At 44.9% G+C, this 16,282-nt stretch overlaps 2 long non-coding RNA genes across 2 annotated transcripts in view; one reads left to right on the top strand and one right to left on the bottom strand.

Moving 5' to 3' along the window:
* Positions 1–16,282, top strand: part of LOC129383908 (uncharacterized) — a 207,750-nt gene that overhangs the window by 122,459 nt on the left and 69,009 nt on the right. The gene's annotated exons all lie outside the window — the stretch shown is intronic.
* LOC129383907 (uncharacterized) lies at positions 10,771–12,945 on the bottom strand. The gene is made up of 2 exons (XR_008611728.1): positions 12,654–12,945; positions 10,771–11,098 (listed from the first exon to the last, which is right to left on the bottom strand). It is a non-coding gene; the product is annotated as an uncharacterized lncRNA (long non-coding RNA).

Genomic DNA, 16,282 nt, shown 5'->3' with positions numbered 1-16,282 from the left:
CGTAGCGCCGGACGCTGCCGGCCTGGTTGCGCAATGTGGCGCCATCTCTCGAAGAAGGCGGCGCAAAACCCGCGCCGGGGAACTCTCGGACCGCTGGCGTTGTAAAGAGCACAGTCAATCCTGTCTCAGCGCCAGAAGAAGAAAATAAAGTGTATGGTACACTGCATGTCTGCCTTTTCAACGATGTCGCTATCAGAAATTACAAATAAAACTTACTAGAAATAAAAAAGCTTACTAGAAGTTACAGCTTGAGGGATAATGTGAACAAACATTAGGAAGAACTCGGCAGCAGTATTTTTTAAATACTTCTTTGAGCATTAACTAGTGTATGTAATGCGGTCGTGTATGAAGGGTTGGGGGCCCGAGACTGCGAGGCGCCATGCTGACGACCGCTGATGAAAGTGTGGTGCTAACGAAACATTATAGCGCGAAAGCGAACATTCGGAAAGTGAGCTGCTTGCACGGTCTCGCCCCTGTGAGTCCTGAGCCAACTATATGAGCAGAGCTGCATGCTATCGGAGCAGAATAGGTGAGAGCGACGGCAGAGGACAGAAACAGAACGGCAGCCTAGCCGAGCTGACTGGAGCTTGAACGAATGCAGTCAAACGGTTGGAATGCAGAGAAAGACCGAGAACTGCCGAAGTCACACCCACAAAAGCCGGCTCATGCAGATGGAATGGCTTGGCTCGGCGTCCTCACTAAAAGGACCGCTGCTCACTTTTATTGAACCGTGAGTGGCTCAAGAGATCCAGCTCGCTCCTGAGCACCCCATCTCTACTTTTGGCTCAAGGGCATTAGAAAGTCACCGACAATGTGAGCTAAAAGCACTCCATGCTTTAAACGTTGGCAGTGGTCAATGAGCAGTGAATGAGTTCTCAAGGATGATAAGAGGTTACATGGGTCTTATGGTTTATAAGGGTTTGACGCGGATGACAAAGGTGTGAAAGAGCATTAAAAGCTCAATGATCAATTGAGCTCAAGAGCATCAAGGTCAATTCTGATAAGGTTAATAAGAACCAATATGTGTTGATAAGATAAAATTGAAAAGGACCGATAAGAGTTGATAAGGGTAGGATCATGCCAAATAAGGTTGATAAGGACAGATAAGGATTGGATCGATTGTAATGAGGTTGATACTGATGAACAGGTGTTGATGAGGGTTTATACTGGTCGGATCAAGTTTTATAACACTGATAATGACACCGGGCAGCGTGGAGATAAGTGGCACAGTGCTTATGCATACTTGGACAACTCCCAGAGGAGCTTCTGCAGGAAATTTTTTGTGATGCCTTCCGATTCACCGTTAACAGCTGGAAAAAAACTGTACGATCTCCCTTAGGTAGCGCGCTTGGAGCGTTGCTCTAATGTCTGACGGAGCATAAGATAGTATAGCATTGGAAAAATGCATTGTTTAAGAATCGTGGTTCTGCACGGTCACATTGTCTGCTAATAAAAGAGCGCTCGACCCTCCATTGAGTATCAAAATTGCATGTGATAAACGAAGTATGTAGAGCAAATGCAGCATCGATCATGGGTTGCCCACAAGCTTTACTGACTACTGCTCATGTTTTAAATGCAGTTTCTGATGTGAAATCCCACTGGATGAACTTGCAGGATACATTCCATCGGGTTCTGAAAGCCCACAACCAAATAACAAGGAGCAGTGCGCCTGCAGAAAGCAACTTTGACGGCAGGAAGTGCAACTCCTTTCTGCGGCTCCTCTTCTTGAAGGATACAATATCATAGCAGGGCCATAAGTTCATGATAGGAAGTTGTGCGACTATGGAGAAAAGATATTGAGATATTCTTCCGGTACCTCATGCTAAAGTTATAAAAATTTTGGGTTGAACAGCAAATGTATCATCAGCCTATATTACGTCCACTGCCGGACTAAGGCCTCTCCCTGCGATCACCAATTACCCCTGTCCTGCGCCAACCGATTCCAGCTAATGCCTGCGAATTTCTTAATTTCATCACCCCATCTAGTCTTCTGCCGTCCTGGACAGCGCTTCCCTATCTTGACACCCATTCTGTAACCCCTAATGATCCACTGGTTATCTAACCTACGCATTGCATGACCTGCCTATAGTTCCATTTCTTCCTCTCAATGTCAATTAGGATATCGCTGCTATCCCTGCTTGCTCTCTGATCCACACCGCTCTCTTCCTGTCTCGTAACGTTATGCCTAACATTCTTTGTTCCATCGCTCTTTGTGTGGTCGTTAACGTGTTTTCGAGCTTCTTTGTCAGCTTCTAAGTTTCTGCCCCATGTCTCAGCACTGGTAGAATGCATTCATTGTACACCTTTATTTTTAATGATAATGGTAAGCTTCCAGTTAGGATCTGACAATGTCTGCCGAATGCACTCCAACCCATTTTTATTCTTCTGTAAATTTCCTTCTCATGATCACGGTCCCCTGTGAGTAATTGACTTAGGTAAACATACTCCTTCACAAACTCTAGAGGCTGGTTGGCGATCCTGAACTCTTGTTCCCTTGCCCAGCTATTCATCATTATCTTTGTCTTCTGCATACTAATCTTCAATCCCACTCACACTCTCTCTGTTAAGGTCCTCCATCATTTGTTGTAACTCATCTGCAGTGTTGCCGAATAGAACAATGTCATCGGCAAACCGATGGTTGCTGAGATATTTGCCATCGATCCTAACTCTTAAGCCTTCCCAGTTTAATAGCTTGAATACTTCTTCCAAGCATGCAGCGAATAGCATTGGAGAGATTGCGTCTCCCTCTCTGCCCCCTTTCTTTATAGGTATCTTCCTGCTTTTCTTGTGTAGAATTAAGGTAGCTGTGGAACCTCTGTAGATATTTTCCAAGGTATTTACATAAGCGGTCTGTACTCCTTGATTACGTAATGCCTCGATGACTGCTGGTATCTCTACTGAGTCAAATGCCTTTTCATAATCTATGAAAACCATATAGAGAGGCTTATTGTACTCTGTGGATTTCTTGATTACCTGATTAATGACATGGATGTGATCCATTGTAGAGTATCCCTTCCTGAAGCCAGCCTGTTCCCTTGGTTGACTAAAGTCCACCGTTGCCCTTATTCTATTGGAGATTATTTTGGCGAATATTTTATATAACATTGGAAGTAAGCTAATGGCCCTATAATTTTTGAATTCTTTTGCGTCTTCCTTTCTGTGAATAAGTATAATGTTGACATTCTTCCAGTTCTCTGGGACCCTTGCAGTCGACGGACACTTCGTATAAAGAGCTGTCTGTTTTCCAAGCATTATTTCTCCCCCATATTTGATTAAATCGACTGGCAGTCTATCTTCTCCTGCCGCTTTTCCTCGTTTCATGTCTTGCAAGACCCATCTAACTTCATCGCTAGGTATAGAAGGAGCGTCTGTAACCTGTTCATTACTACTTTGAGTGCAGGTTTCGCGGCTGCTTTGGGTACTGTACAGGTCAGTACAGAATTCTTCCGCTGCTTTTATTATATCTTCGAGATTGCTGATCATATTCCCCTGCCTATCTTTCAGTGCATACATCTTGGTTTTTCCGTTGCCTAGTTTCCTTCTGACTGTTTTCTGGCTGCATCCATTTTTTACTGCTTTCTCAGTCTCTCTGACATTATAATTTCGAATATCCCTTATTTTCTCCTTGTCGATTAGTTTTGACAGTTCCACGAATTGTATCTGATCTCTTTAGTTGATTACTTTTATTCTTTGTCGTCTCTTTATTAGCTCCTTTGTTTCTTAGGAGAGCTTACCCTAGCAAAAAAACTGATATAAATTTCTGCAAGTCTCCCAGGAATATGTATAGGTTGTACGGGTCCTTCTATGAGTCTGATAGATATGCCTACCTGACCCATCGAATTATTTACCAGACTGGTAGGCCGCAGATATATCTCACTGCGCTGCCTACAAGACCAAATAGGATGATGTATCAGTCTTTTAAACCCAGATAGAGAACATCATACAACATGCAGAAATCTAATTGAGGCACTGATAATGCATGTTTGGAATAGCACACACACACCGGTGCCCGCATGGCTGAAGAGATGTTTTTAAAATGAACTGAATATACAAACCCGAATGCATTGTCTGCCACGTGGACAGATTAACAAACACAGTTGGGATATTAGAGCATCAAATGAAAATGAACTATGTAAACTGTGCAATTATCAAAACTTTTTACGGCTTGTATGCAGATATATTATCCTAAACATGTTTCAACGTAAATTAAAGCACACATTTTCAAAGCACAGCAGCGTTACTTAGTCTGTGAAACTGCATTGGGGAAGTTGCACGAGAAAAGTATAAGTCCATTTTTGTAGCAGGTGTGTTCCAGTTCCTTTAATACGAAATTGCATTTACAAATTTTGTGAGACGGATGTGCAACATTTAATGCATATCCAAAACAGCATTACTGTTGCAATAAAGTTTATTTATAAAGGCAAAACAAAGCACTTTCAGGACTGTGGATACTAAATGCAGCTCTAACATGTCATGCTGAGTGTGTGAATGCCATAAATTACACACTACCAACATGATTTCATTAAAACTTCTTTCTGGGCTAGTTGGTGCATACTTAATTTGAAAATTATAACAGTGCTAACACATGCATCCACAAAAGAACAAGGACGAGACACAAGCGACATGGCTACCAACATGACGGGTTTATCTTACACTCCACTATCTAAACAATAAGCAAGCAACTTTAGCTACATTTAAACAAACAGATGAGAAGAAAAACACAGACTGAAGTACCAACATCACCATGCCCATTTGTGCTCGCAGGTGCTGCATAGAACGCCATGTCTAATTGGCACTTGTTTTTATCATATTCCAAATTCATATGAAGCTATTTCCTCCAGACTATGCGCTTTTGCATTTGTCCCAAAAGTGTTGTGATATGTGACGGAACACAAGTGAGCTTGTGCAAAAAGAACTAACTGGCATGGCACACTGACAGGAAGCAAGGAAACAGGACAAGCATCGTTATTGGTACGAGATCTACAGCAACACATAAGAACATGGCTCTACAGCAACATTATTTAAGCAAAAGTGAGTACAGATCTGAGAACTTATTCAAGTAAGAACATGGATTTACCATTTTTAGAACCACATATTCATGAACAAAAACAGCCAAACATCAAGCGCACATATTGCAAAATCAGAAGACACAATTCGTCACTGGGTGCTAGTTCAACCACCGCATGTCGAAATGTGTAAGAGCAGTTTAACCGGTGTAGCCTTCAGCACGCGACAGCAGAGAAGACTATCAGCAACAGGCTTCATATACAGTGTTTGGAATCTGATTCAAACCGTAATACACTGTTAAAATAAAATTTTAGAGTTTGTTTCACTCAAAAAAAGACTGTGTCTTGGTCATGCCACCAGAGTTAACGGATAAACTTGCACCAATTACATTGAGTGAAAGGAGACACTAGCAAAGTCAGGAAGACAGATGCATGGTGTGAAAGTGATGCTATTGTATCAAATAGTACAACTGCTCACTTAAGGCATCATTCAGCTGCTTTATAACATGCCTCTATATACAGACTGAGAAGCTTTACCTCTTCACCATCTGCTAGTGAAGCACTGTTTGTTCACTGTGATCCCCCACTCAAGGCAGTCACTTGGTTAAGTAGGGTCCTTCGATACATGTAAGGACACCGACCCGAAACCATGCATAAGTCTTGTAAAATATTGTCATGTTTTGGCTACCTGGGCTGTTCATCAGCAGCTGCGTCACTACTACCAAGATGCAGACCATGCAATTCCACAAGCACTTGCTCAACAAGAGTACAATAATGAAGAGTGACGAATTGGGCTAGCTGGTTCATTAGGAAAACAAGCAGCTATCGCAAGAAAAAATAAAAGCTCTGGAATTTTGATGGCTCTGGCTTGTTTAATATATTCAAACATCAAAAAGATTATTCTTACAGAACGCTGTAAAGCATGGTGCACTGTTACCAACTGCTGTTTTTTAAAGCTATAACCTGTTCTTACCAGACATTCATGTACCATGGCTGAAGACATACTGTTCATTGTTACCATGTCTTGAGCATGGGAATTAGTCTCTTTCATAAAGGTTTGGTATTGTGCATACAAAAATATCATGGTCTATTTCCATTAACACAAATGCGCGTAACTTCCCTGGGTGTTACATAAACTAGTGGCTCTTCTCTTCTGACGCAGACTGAAAGGTGCTTTGCATGGAGAATTTCAACAGGAAATAGCTTCTGGCATTGCAGAATTATACAAGAATTCGCTCCGGTAAGAATTCTACAAATGAGAAAAAAAGCACCCGAGAAGCTGACAAATGCACTGTTGTTAGCCTTTGTAGTTCGAGTGTACTGGAGAGAGTGGAATGTTTGTTGGTTGATGACCATTCAGTAATATTCAGTGACACTTGTTGTGTCACAGCCACGGTGGTGGATTATAGCCTGTTTTTCACCTTCATCCAAGTTCAGGCACAGCTTTCCAGTGCCTAACAAAACTGTCTGCTGACCAGCTCTCCTCTCCTGTGCACCAAGAAAACTGACTGCTTCTGGTGAAAGCTTTAAACTAGCTTTAGCTGCCTGTAACTTTCGAGCGAGTACATAACATTCCAATATTTGTAAAGGAACACCATTAGCTCAGCTGACCAGTTCCACAAGAAGTCCATTTCCACCTTCAAATACGAATGAAGAATGTGACCAAAGAGGTCCTAGTTTAGCCACGCATTTAGGAAGGTGCATTGTATGTCATTGCACCCAATCCGTACAAAGACTAGTGTTCTCACAACAAACTCTAAAAGAAGATCGGATGATCTAATTATGTAATCTGAAGTGACGGTGTCCAGGAGAAGTATATAGACACCCTCCACAAGCAAACTGATATGTCTGATGTACTTATCCAGCAAACAGCCATGAATGCATGGTAATAAATGATGAAGAACCCACCACTTCAATTCACTAGATTTCCAGATTGTTAAGTCTGATAATCTTCGTAGTGTACGTGTGAGCCAATACGGCGGCTTGATTGCCAATAACCTTCTGTTTAAAGAGGCTAAATTTTGTCGTGAACCAATGTAAACATCTTTTCTCTTTTAAATGTGATCACATATTAATTTTTTTTAAGCTCTTGTATGGTGTATATTTGTTGTTTAGGTTTGTTCCAATAATCTTTCCTTTGAAAATTCTGGGCTTCGTATTTGATTTATATGTATTGTCTTTTGTGATAAAATAAATACATTATTTTTGACTCATCATTTGGGAAATCGAGGAAGCTTGCTTCTTCTCGAAGCACATTACAGCTATACAACAGCCATAGATACTGATAGACTATAGATCTGGCACACTAATACGAATGCACTATTACACTAATAAAAAGAATACACTAGTAGACTTGTACAAGCAGAATAGCAGCACAGATACGTCCAGAATAGAACTAAAAGGAATTTTATCAGTGTATCAGTTGTATCGTTTCATAATGCAATAGAAAAAACTAATAGAATTCTTATCAGTTTATCCTATCAGATTTCTTGCTAGGGTACTTACTGGTTGCGTTGGTGCCTTACCTTCAACTTCAATTGCTGCTTCTGGAGCCAACCTAGTTACGGTTTCATTCATTGCCTCTATGTCATCTTGATATGCCTGTAGTAAGGCTGCATATTTCTTTGCAAGTGCCAACCTGAATTGGTCTGCTTTTACTCTTTGTGCGTCTAGGTTGGGCTGTTTCTTCTTGATCAATTCTACTCTTTCTCTCTTTAAATTGGGATGAATTGTAGCCCTCACTGACCTACGTTCACTGTAATTTACCCTATTTAACACTTCTACATCCTGCACTATGCTGGAATCGGCAGAAAGTATGAAATCAATTTCATTTCTTGTTTCACCATTAGGGCTTTTCCAGGTCCACTTTTTGTTCCAGTGCTTCCCGAAGAAGGTGTTCATTATTCGCAACTTATTCCCTTGCGCGAATTCTACCAACATCTCTCCTCGAGTGTCCACGCCATATTTGCTAACTGCTTGTTCACCAGCCTGCTTTTCCCTTACTTTTGCATTGAAATCGCCCATGACTACAGTATACAGCTGAGTTTGCACTTTTCGTATTGCTAATTAAACATCTTCATAAAACTGTTATATTTCTTCATCATGGTGACTGGATGTTGGAGTGTAGGTTTGCGCTACCTTTATCCTATACCTCCTATTCAGCTTTATTACAACTACTGCTACCCTAACCTCCCTGCCTTCTGCTTTTCTCTTTCCTCCTCCTCCTCCTCCTCCTCCTCCTCCTCCTCCTCCTCCTCCTCCTCCTCTCATTAATGCTGTAGAATTCATCAATGTTGCCAGCTATGTCCTTACGGATTGGAAATCCTACTTCTAACTGCTTTTTATCTGGCAGTCCTCTATAGCAGAGGACGTGGTCATTTGTCAGCACTGTATAAGCCTTGCCCGTTCTTCTAACCTGACTAAGGCCAATGATGTCCCAAACGACGCCTGATAGTTCCTCATAGAGTCCTGCTAGGCTAGCTTCACTCGAGAGGGTTCGGGTGCTTAACGTTGCAAAAGTCAGTTTCCATTGGCGGCCTGTCCGGGTCCAGAGATTCTTAGCACCCTCTTCGTGGCATTTGCATATTTTTAACCTCCGGCTAAAGTTACGTAAGACACCATGTATAAAGCAGCGCGCTTGTCACTGGGAGGAATATTAGTTTCCTTGTGAAGCGACCTTTGAGGCATGGCAAAAGTGCTGAGAAATGACAAGTCGATTGTGTCATTAGTGACGTGCCTGAGTGGCATTTCTGAATGTCATCTATAACACTGAGTTTCTAATTGAATGTTGTTCAGCAAAAGTGCTGACGTAGTCCAATTCTTCCCAGTCATTAGCTTTCTAATATCACAGTTGCTCGTGAAAGATGCTATAGGCGAGAAGAGAGAAAGAGAACAGTAAAATTGCACTTCACATATTGAAATTTAAGCTCTTCTGGTGACCCGCAAGGTGGCATTTTGACGCGAAAGCATTAAGAAGAAGTTTTAGCTATGTACCAACTTCGACGCGGCCTATTCAAATACATGTAAAACGCAGAAATGCTTTTCTGAGATAACCCCTGGACTGATTTTAATGAAACGTGTTGCATTTGAGAGAGAAAGTTAAATTCTAGTGACTGTTGGAAGCGGAACTCCGATTTAGGGCCTGAATATTGTTAAAGAAATTTTCAAAAATTTGAAAGTCAGAAAGAAATAGAATCACAAAGCAACTATTAGCTCTGCATCAAGAAAAGATATCGCAGTTCTGTAAACGGCATCTATTAGAACATTCAAAGTGGTCAAATTCAATATGTCAATTTCTATATTACGTTAATTTGTTACGTTGTGTAGAATTAAGACTTCGCGATCTGCAAAAGCTGTATTTGCATATTACTCAATTTTTGGGGTGATTCCTGTATAACACATCAATTTTGTCCGCTTTAGATGTTTTATTAGATGCAATTCACAGAACTGTCAAATCACATCAGTTGCAAACTTGATGGTATCGTTTTCTGAATATTTGCTATTTTGGCCAATTTTTTGTAAAATATTGAGTGCCCACAACGAAAATTCGAAACAAACAGTCACTAGATTCTGACTTTTTCTTTTAAATGCAAGAAACCTCGTCATATTCGGTGAAGTGGTTACCGAGAAAAAGGAATTTTCCTTTTACATGTATTTAGATAGGAGCATCCGAGCTAAAGCTTCCTCTTACAGGGACCCTGAAACTATTTTGACGATTTTCTACAAACGTACAAAATCGTTAGAGTAAGTTCTTCAGATCATTAATTGACGCATATAAGTGCTCTGCGCAAAGCGTGTAATTTATTATAAGGTTTGCAAAATGTACATCGCCGCTGATCGCAGCACACTGCTTGGCGGAATTTTCAGCTGCCCCTACCCATGACGTAAATCACCCAATTGACGTCATGTGGGCGAGCTATCCGATTGGCTGCCCAGGGTGCGTCATCGATAATTTTGCCACCTTTACGGGGAACAAATTATGTTTGTAATAGTTGGTATGTTAGTCAATTCGTTTCTTCAAAAAGAAAGTAACAGAAAGAGAATGCACAAGAGCAATTTTTCACTACACTTAAGCACTTCCAGCACACAGCAAGCTTCGTCTGCTTGTGTTACAACGTGCTCCATTTTCACGAGAGCTCCGCGGTCAGAGTCGGTCTCAGCCTTTTCGCGAGCACTATGATTCGACTTTGTTGCGTTGTGGACTGCAAACGTAGCGACTGGCAATATGTCAAGCTGCGGCATCGTGTTCCTCTGCAAGGAAGCAGACGAGCGGACTAGCTGCAGCGCATCGGACTGCCGCTATTCGATCGGCGCCAGGATTCGCGCGTTTGCGGCCGTCACTTTACACCGGAAGATTACTAACGCAATAGACGAGAAAACCATGGCCAGGCGGCGCTACTGCGCCTCCTGACAGCGCCCCCAATGTGGAAACGTGATGCAGCGCGGTCGTGCCGTGGCGCGGTCTCCGCTTTTACACCGGTTCGCCCGCGCGTTTCTTCGCTGCTCGTTCTCACGGCGCTCAGTTTTCCACGGCGGCAGATCGCCTGCTTGCGCAACAGCGACGCAGAGATTGCAATGCGGTTTCAAGAAGGCTGCCGACGCGGACAGATTTTTTCGTGGCGGCAACCTCACGAAAGGGGAGCGTCTGCTTCCGCACGTGTACGGCGTTCAACAAATCGTGGACGGTGACGTGACAGTGAAAGCCAAGGGCGTGTCACAGGTGTCCAGGATCGTATACGACGTCGATTTAGAGGTATACACCAAGTTCAGAAGTTTAGCCACTTTATTTCTATATGATGCAGGCACAAAGCGGTCATGCATACTTGCAGAGATGTGGAGGGACGGTGACGATTGCCGTTAGTTTCCTCGGTAGCTGAGTGCGCGCACACGGCTGTTCTCATTTTGTGCTTCCGCCTTTTGCTGCTAAATTTCTTGGCTGGAGCATTAGTAAATTACACGCTTGTGTTCGTTCTGATTTGCGCGGAGCTGTCAGCGAACAACGGCAAGCGTTATCGATGTCTTCGCTTCGCAAAGCCTGCTTGTTTTTGTAAATTCGCATGCTTTTGGATGGCTCCCAGGGAGTGTCATCAGCACTGCGAGCACAGAAAGAACACATGTATTAGGCACAAATGAGCATGGAACGTTACTAACGAGAAAGACCATCTTCCCACCTTCAACAACGTGGCCTAGCCTATAGCTCATACCCTCTCAGGCTTAGGTTCAGGCAAATCACAAATTGAGCTGTTTTTGGCAAACTGTACATGCCTTTAATACATGGTGATTCGGAGATGCTAGTGCCTGTAATTTGTGATGCCTATTTCTTGCCCCAATAACGTCACTGCGTGGCACGAAGAGAACTGCATTATAAAGCTAAGGCAGTAATGTGGGAAGTTGGGCGAGTTGGTGATTAATCATCATACCGTGTTGGTGAAGCAGCGCAATGACCAGTACAAATAGGAGAGACACAAGCACAGCGAGTGTCTTGTATTCATGTGTGTGTCTGCCTTGTCCTGGTCAGTACGCTGCTTCACCAGAACACTAAAGCAGTTTCCTTCCCAGGATACACGAAATCCTAGAACACAACAGCCAAAACACACATCTGCTCAAAATGAACAATTTAAATACTATATAGGCGCATATTGCTTTGAATCATGCTGCAATAAATATTTAGTGTATATCACGCCTTATTCAATGCAGACGTTGGAGTCATTGCAACTCATCGCATTAATCAGCAAGGTGCCTTTTCACTGCTAATGAGGATTGGCTCGTACAGACTGCTCCGCGAAATGAACCCAGACCACGTTAACAGGCGATTACCTTAGGACCAACAGCACGAGCGCAAGCATTAGAGATACATGCCTCACCAAAGCAAATCTAGTGCCTCGTCGGGCGAACAGCTAAAGTAAGCTTGCACCGATGGCCGGCTACTACAGGAAACGAAGGTTTTTGGCAGGAAGAGTGAATCAGCAAGAATGTGCAAGGTGGTAATTACCTTGAAGCAAGCTTGGATATTGTGAACTTAGAAAGCATGGCCAAACAACAAACATAACGCGCACGTCTCGATCGGCTGCTTTCCGATCTGCCGCTTACCGACGCACGCGACGACCGCGGCTTGCATTAAATGCTGTCTGCTATCAGACAAAACTAGCGCGCGTCCCCTTTCGTTACCTGCACAACCAGTAAATTAAGTTGCAGCGTTTGGAAAATAGAAATAATTCTCTAAAGCTCGTCCATGCCGATTGCGAGTGAAGGCACAGTAGAATCAAATAAATTCGGGGGTTTTAACTGCCAAAACCATGCAAAACCACTAAATCATTATGAGGCACGCTGTAATGGTTAGTCTCAGGAATACTTATTACCTCCGGGGGTTCTTTAACGTGCACAAAAATCAAAGCACGCGGTAACAAGGGCGTTCTTGCACTTCGCCCCTATCGAAATGCGGCCGCTGTGGCCGGGAATCGAGCTCGCGTCGTCAAGCTCAGCGTCGCAACACGCATGCATTTACCGCTAACAAGCAGCGGATGTCAACACAATTCAACAACGCGGCATGACTAAACAAACGGTTGGGCGCTAAAAACAGGCATATCACTATTCCGTTTCATCGAGCAGCCGCGATATTGCACGCGAATACGAAAGTATGGTGCTTACTTGACTCGGCGCACTGCAATTATCCATGCTTGTCGTCTGACCTTCTCGTACCACTTCCCCGGAAATCTGTAGAATTTCACGGGCGGCGTTCGACCTTTCGTGTTTTCGAGGCTGTTATGGCAATCAACAATACAGCAGTATTGCGTGCCACCTTTCCTGGCTGATGAGCTCGCACTCGCCATCGCAAAAACAACGCGCCCGAGCCAGCACGAGCGCTCCCGCCGAACAGATCACGGGCGCGCGCTCGCGCAGCGACGACCCTCGAAACTTCCATCGGTCCGCTAGGGGAGCATTCGGCGCTGGTACCGCGCGGGCAAACTTTAGGTTGCCTCGTCTATGGGCACGTTGCAAGTGCTAGGCGGCGCCCTGTCTTTCCAACCCCTAGCGCCATCTGACGAATAGTTGCGCGAATGTGGTAGGATTACTCACGGCGTCAGCAGCCCACGCTGCGTGTTTGGCGTCCTGTCAAACGGTAGCGATGGCGGGAAACAGCGTGCCGATATTAATTTTAACCGGGTTTCAGAAATTACAAGATCTTCATAGCTTTTTTAGGGAAAAGATTTTAGAGAAAGGACGTCGTCTATTTGAAGTGGGGCACGTCTACGGCGTGAGCGAAGTGCTGAACTCGCACTGATCGGAAGTGACTGCTAGGTTTATTCCGCAAACGAAAAATAATGCACCAGCGAGATGCGTGAAGCTCAGCTTAAGTTACTTCGTTATCTATGGTGTGGACGCATGAAATTATAGGCGACATTGATTCTTGAAGATCGGCGACAGCAGACAAATCCTAGCGGGGAGCTGCGATTGCCGTGCTGGCATCGCAGGGAAGTGCATGGACGCCGCGGTAGTTGCTCTGTACATACAGGACGGCAAATACGAATCCAAAACATCTCATCCAAGAACGTGGGGCGTACGAACGACTCGTAAGACCTACCAGAGGTATTCTAACGTTGCTCTCCCCAAACACAAAAAAAGGGGATGAACTTACCAGTTGTTAGACTACGCTGGGAAAATATTTTCGCCCAAGTTACTGGAAGTGCGATACTTTTATGTTGCGATTTTTCAGTGCGTGCAAAGGAGGTTCCAATAAACCACGTTGTCAAAAATTTTGGTTATCTCATCTGCCCCTTCGTTGATATGCCGGGCGCAGAAGGGTGTATGCCAGCTCAGCCGGCTGCAACCCCTACTTAAATCTCTCAGCAAGCCCTAGCGCTGTTTGAATGGGAGAGGATTGGGAAAGAGTTCCACAGCTTTACTGCGGTTTAGTGTGGGAACAAACTACTTTGTTTGCTGCATATCCTGGTACGCAATGCAGGCAGTGACGTAGCAAAGGGGGGGGGGGGGGGCGTGGGCTCCGGGTGCAAGGGGCCAGTGGGGGGGGGGGGGGGGTGTCATATACGTCTGGAGATGCGGAAATTGTTGATATCCTCTCCTTCCTCGAATAAACCCGGGGAAGGGGGGGGACAGAAGACCTATGGGCCCCGGGTGCCAGACGACCTAGCTACGCCACTGACTGCAGGTGTCCCGTTGCTGCCATCATTGCTGTAAAAGCAAAGAATTCAGCGTTATAACGCACTTGGCATAACGCCGGAACATAAAACAGCTTATGCCGTCGGACGAGCGCTATCCAGTGTTGACGCCGTTCTGGTTCATATGGTCGGCTTGGAAACCTGTAAAGCTTTGTTTCTCGTGAGTTGGTGTACGTGCTGTTGCAGCCCACTACTCAACAGCTCGGGTTGCACTTCGGCATTGCTCAGAAAAGGCAACAGCTACGCGCGAAACAGTGCACATACAGGCTTTCCGAACGCAAGCGAGCCGGTCGTATCCTGCCGGTTCCGCGCTCGCCGCCGCGAGGGGCGCCCTAGTAGGAGCGGGAACTACGTGCGCAACCTGCCTATAGCGTTTCGCGAGTGCGGCATTAGGGTAAACGCAAGCGCAAGGGAACAGGGCCTGGCCGTGTCCCCTTGCCTGTTGTTTCACGGGATGAGCAGAAGCGCAAATGTGAATGGTCTGCACGGTGGAGCCACCTGGTGGCACAGAGCTTAACCACACACAGTAGCAGTAACAAAATGTATTCTTCTTTGCTGCTGGTGTAAATTTTTCGCGGGAGTGTAATCGTTAACACGCTTTGTAAATGTTTAAAATGTTTTACACTTGGGGCCGTATAACGTAAAATTATTCCAATCTGTTTTTATTCCAATCTCCTGACGTCAAATTTGCGTAACCGCTGACGCAAGCATCGGGAGGTCACCCGCAGAGTTGTCTGAACAAACCAACCAAATGCTCCCCTCGTTCATAGGAGGTCACTTTTGTTTGCTTGAAAAACGAATAACATTGTCAGCACTGTGCGGCTTGTCTTACCTTAATTGGTTCACAAGGGGCTAGGAGCATGCTCAAGTGGAGAGGGATTCGATGGGCCGTGATTCGAGAGCGGCCGCGACTGAATATCGATAACCGGATGAAGAGGGTGGGGCCGGCGTCTGCGATTGGTCCGCTTTCTCTTACTTAGCTAGCGGTGGCTCGTCGACAATCGTGGCGGCATGCAACAGAAGCTTAGGAATGACGCTGAAATGGGTCCTCAGCAAAGAAGAGTTGGCAGAACGAGGTCTTAAACGTACCGAAAGTTCTCGAAAACGTTACACGGCCACGCAAAAAGTTTTATTACACGCAAATGAACCCGTGCTCTCCGGCAGGGGCGAGTAGCCAGTGCCGGAGCGATCTGCGGCAGCCATCTTTTTTTCCTTTCGGAACGGGGCAGCCTGCGGCTCTTCAGAAGAAAATTCAGTTTTGTTCGGCATATTAATGCATCTTTAACGCGTACGCGTCACTTTGACGGGGTAAGTTTTTGCGGTTTCGTGACGTTGCGTGAGAGGCAGTTGAAGTGGGTGCAGCCCGAAAACTTTTGACCAATAGCCGAGGGCTAATGACAAAAAGGCGTCGAATCAGAAATAAATATTTTTTTGTTCGGTCAAGTTATGCATGATCAGTGTGTACACGTCATATCAGATGGGGAGCTATCGCGGTTTCGTGACGTCGCGTGACATACAGGTGAAGTGGGGTGTTTCAAAAAAATTTTGACCAATCGCGGTGGGCTGATTGCAGAATTGGAATATAAAAGTTTGGAATAGTTTTACGTTATAGCACCCTTGGTTAGAGCGATATTAACGTTTTGTTTGGCTGGTTAAGCTTTGCGCCAACGGGTGGCTGGACCGTGGAGACCGATCAGGCAGCTCACGTACGTCTACGCTACAGTTCCTTCATCACCTTGAGTTTAGGCCTCCACCGTTCTGTTGAAACGTCCAGCTAGCCTGTGGTTACCGGGATACCAGACACGTTCGGCGCTGCGACAGAATGCTCACAACGCACGCTGCTTCGATATATCTCGCTTGGGGTCGACTGCCAAGCAGCTGGCGGAGAGTTTGGAGAGGCTTCGCGCTAACTCTAGAGAACCGGAAGTCGACGACACCACGTGCCATCATGATGCAGAGCACGGAGGAAGGAAACTAAGGAGAGGCCCTGACGTCACTCTTTGTGAAGCAAAAGTGAAGCCGGAATTTGGCGTTGCTCATGGCGATGCTCCGCCTTTTGGGCCACCCTCCTCTCTTGTTTACATCTTTCGCGAAACCACG

Source organism: Dermacentor andersoni, chromosome 9 (assembly GCF_023375885.2).
Source record: "Dermacentor andersoni chromosome 9, qqDerAnde1_hic_scaffold, whole genome shotgun sequence".
Classification (NCBI taxonomy): Eukaryota; Metazoa; Arthropoda; class Arachnida; order Ixodida; family Ixodidae; genus Dermacentor; species Dermacentor andersoni.
This window is presented reverse-complemented; position numbering and strand designations above follow the sequence as displayed.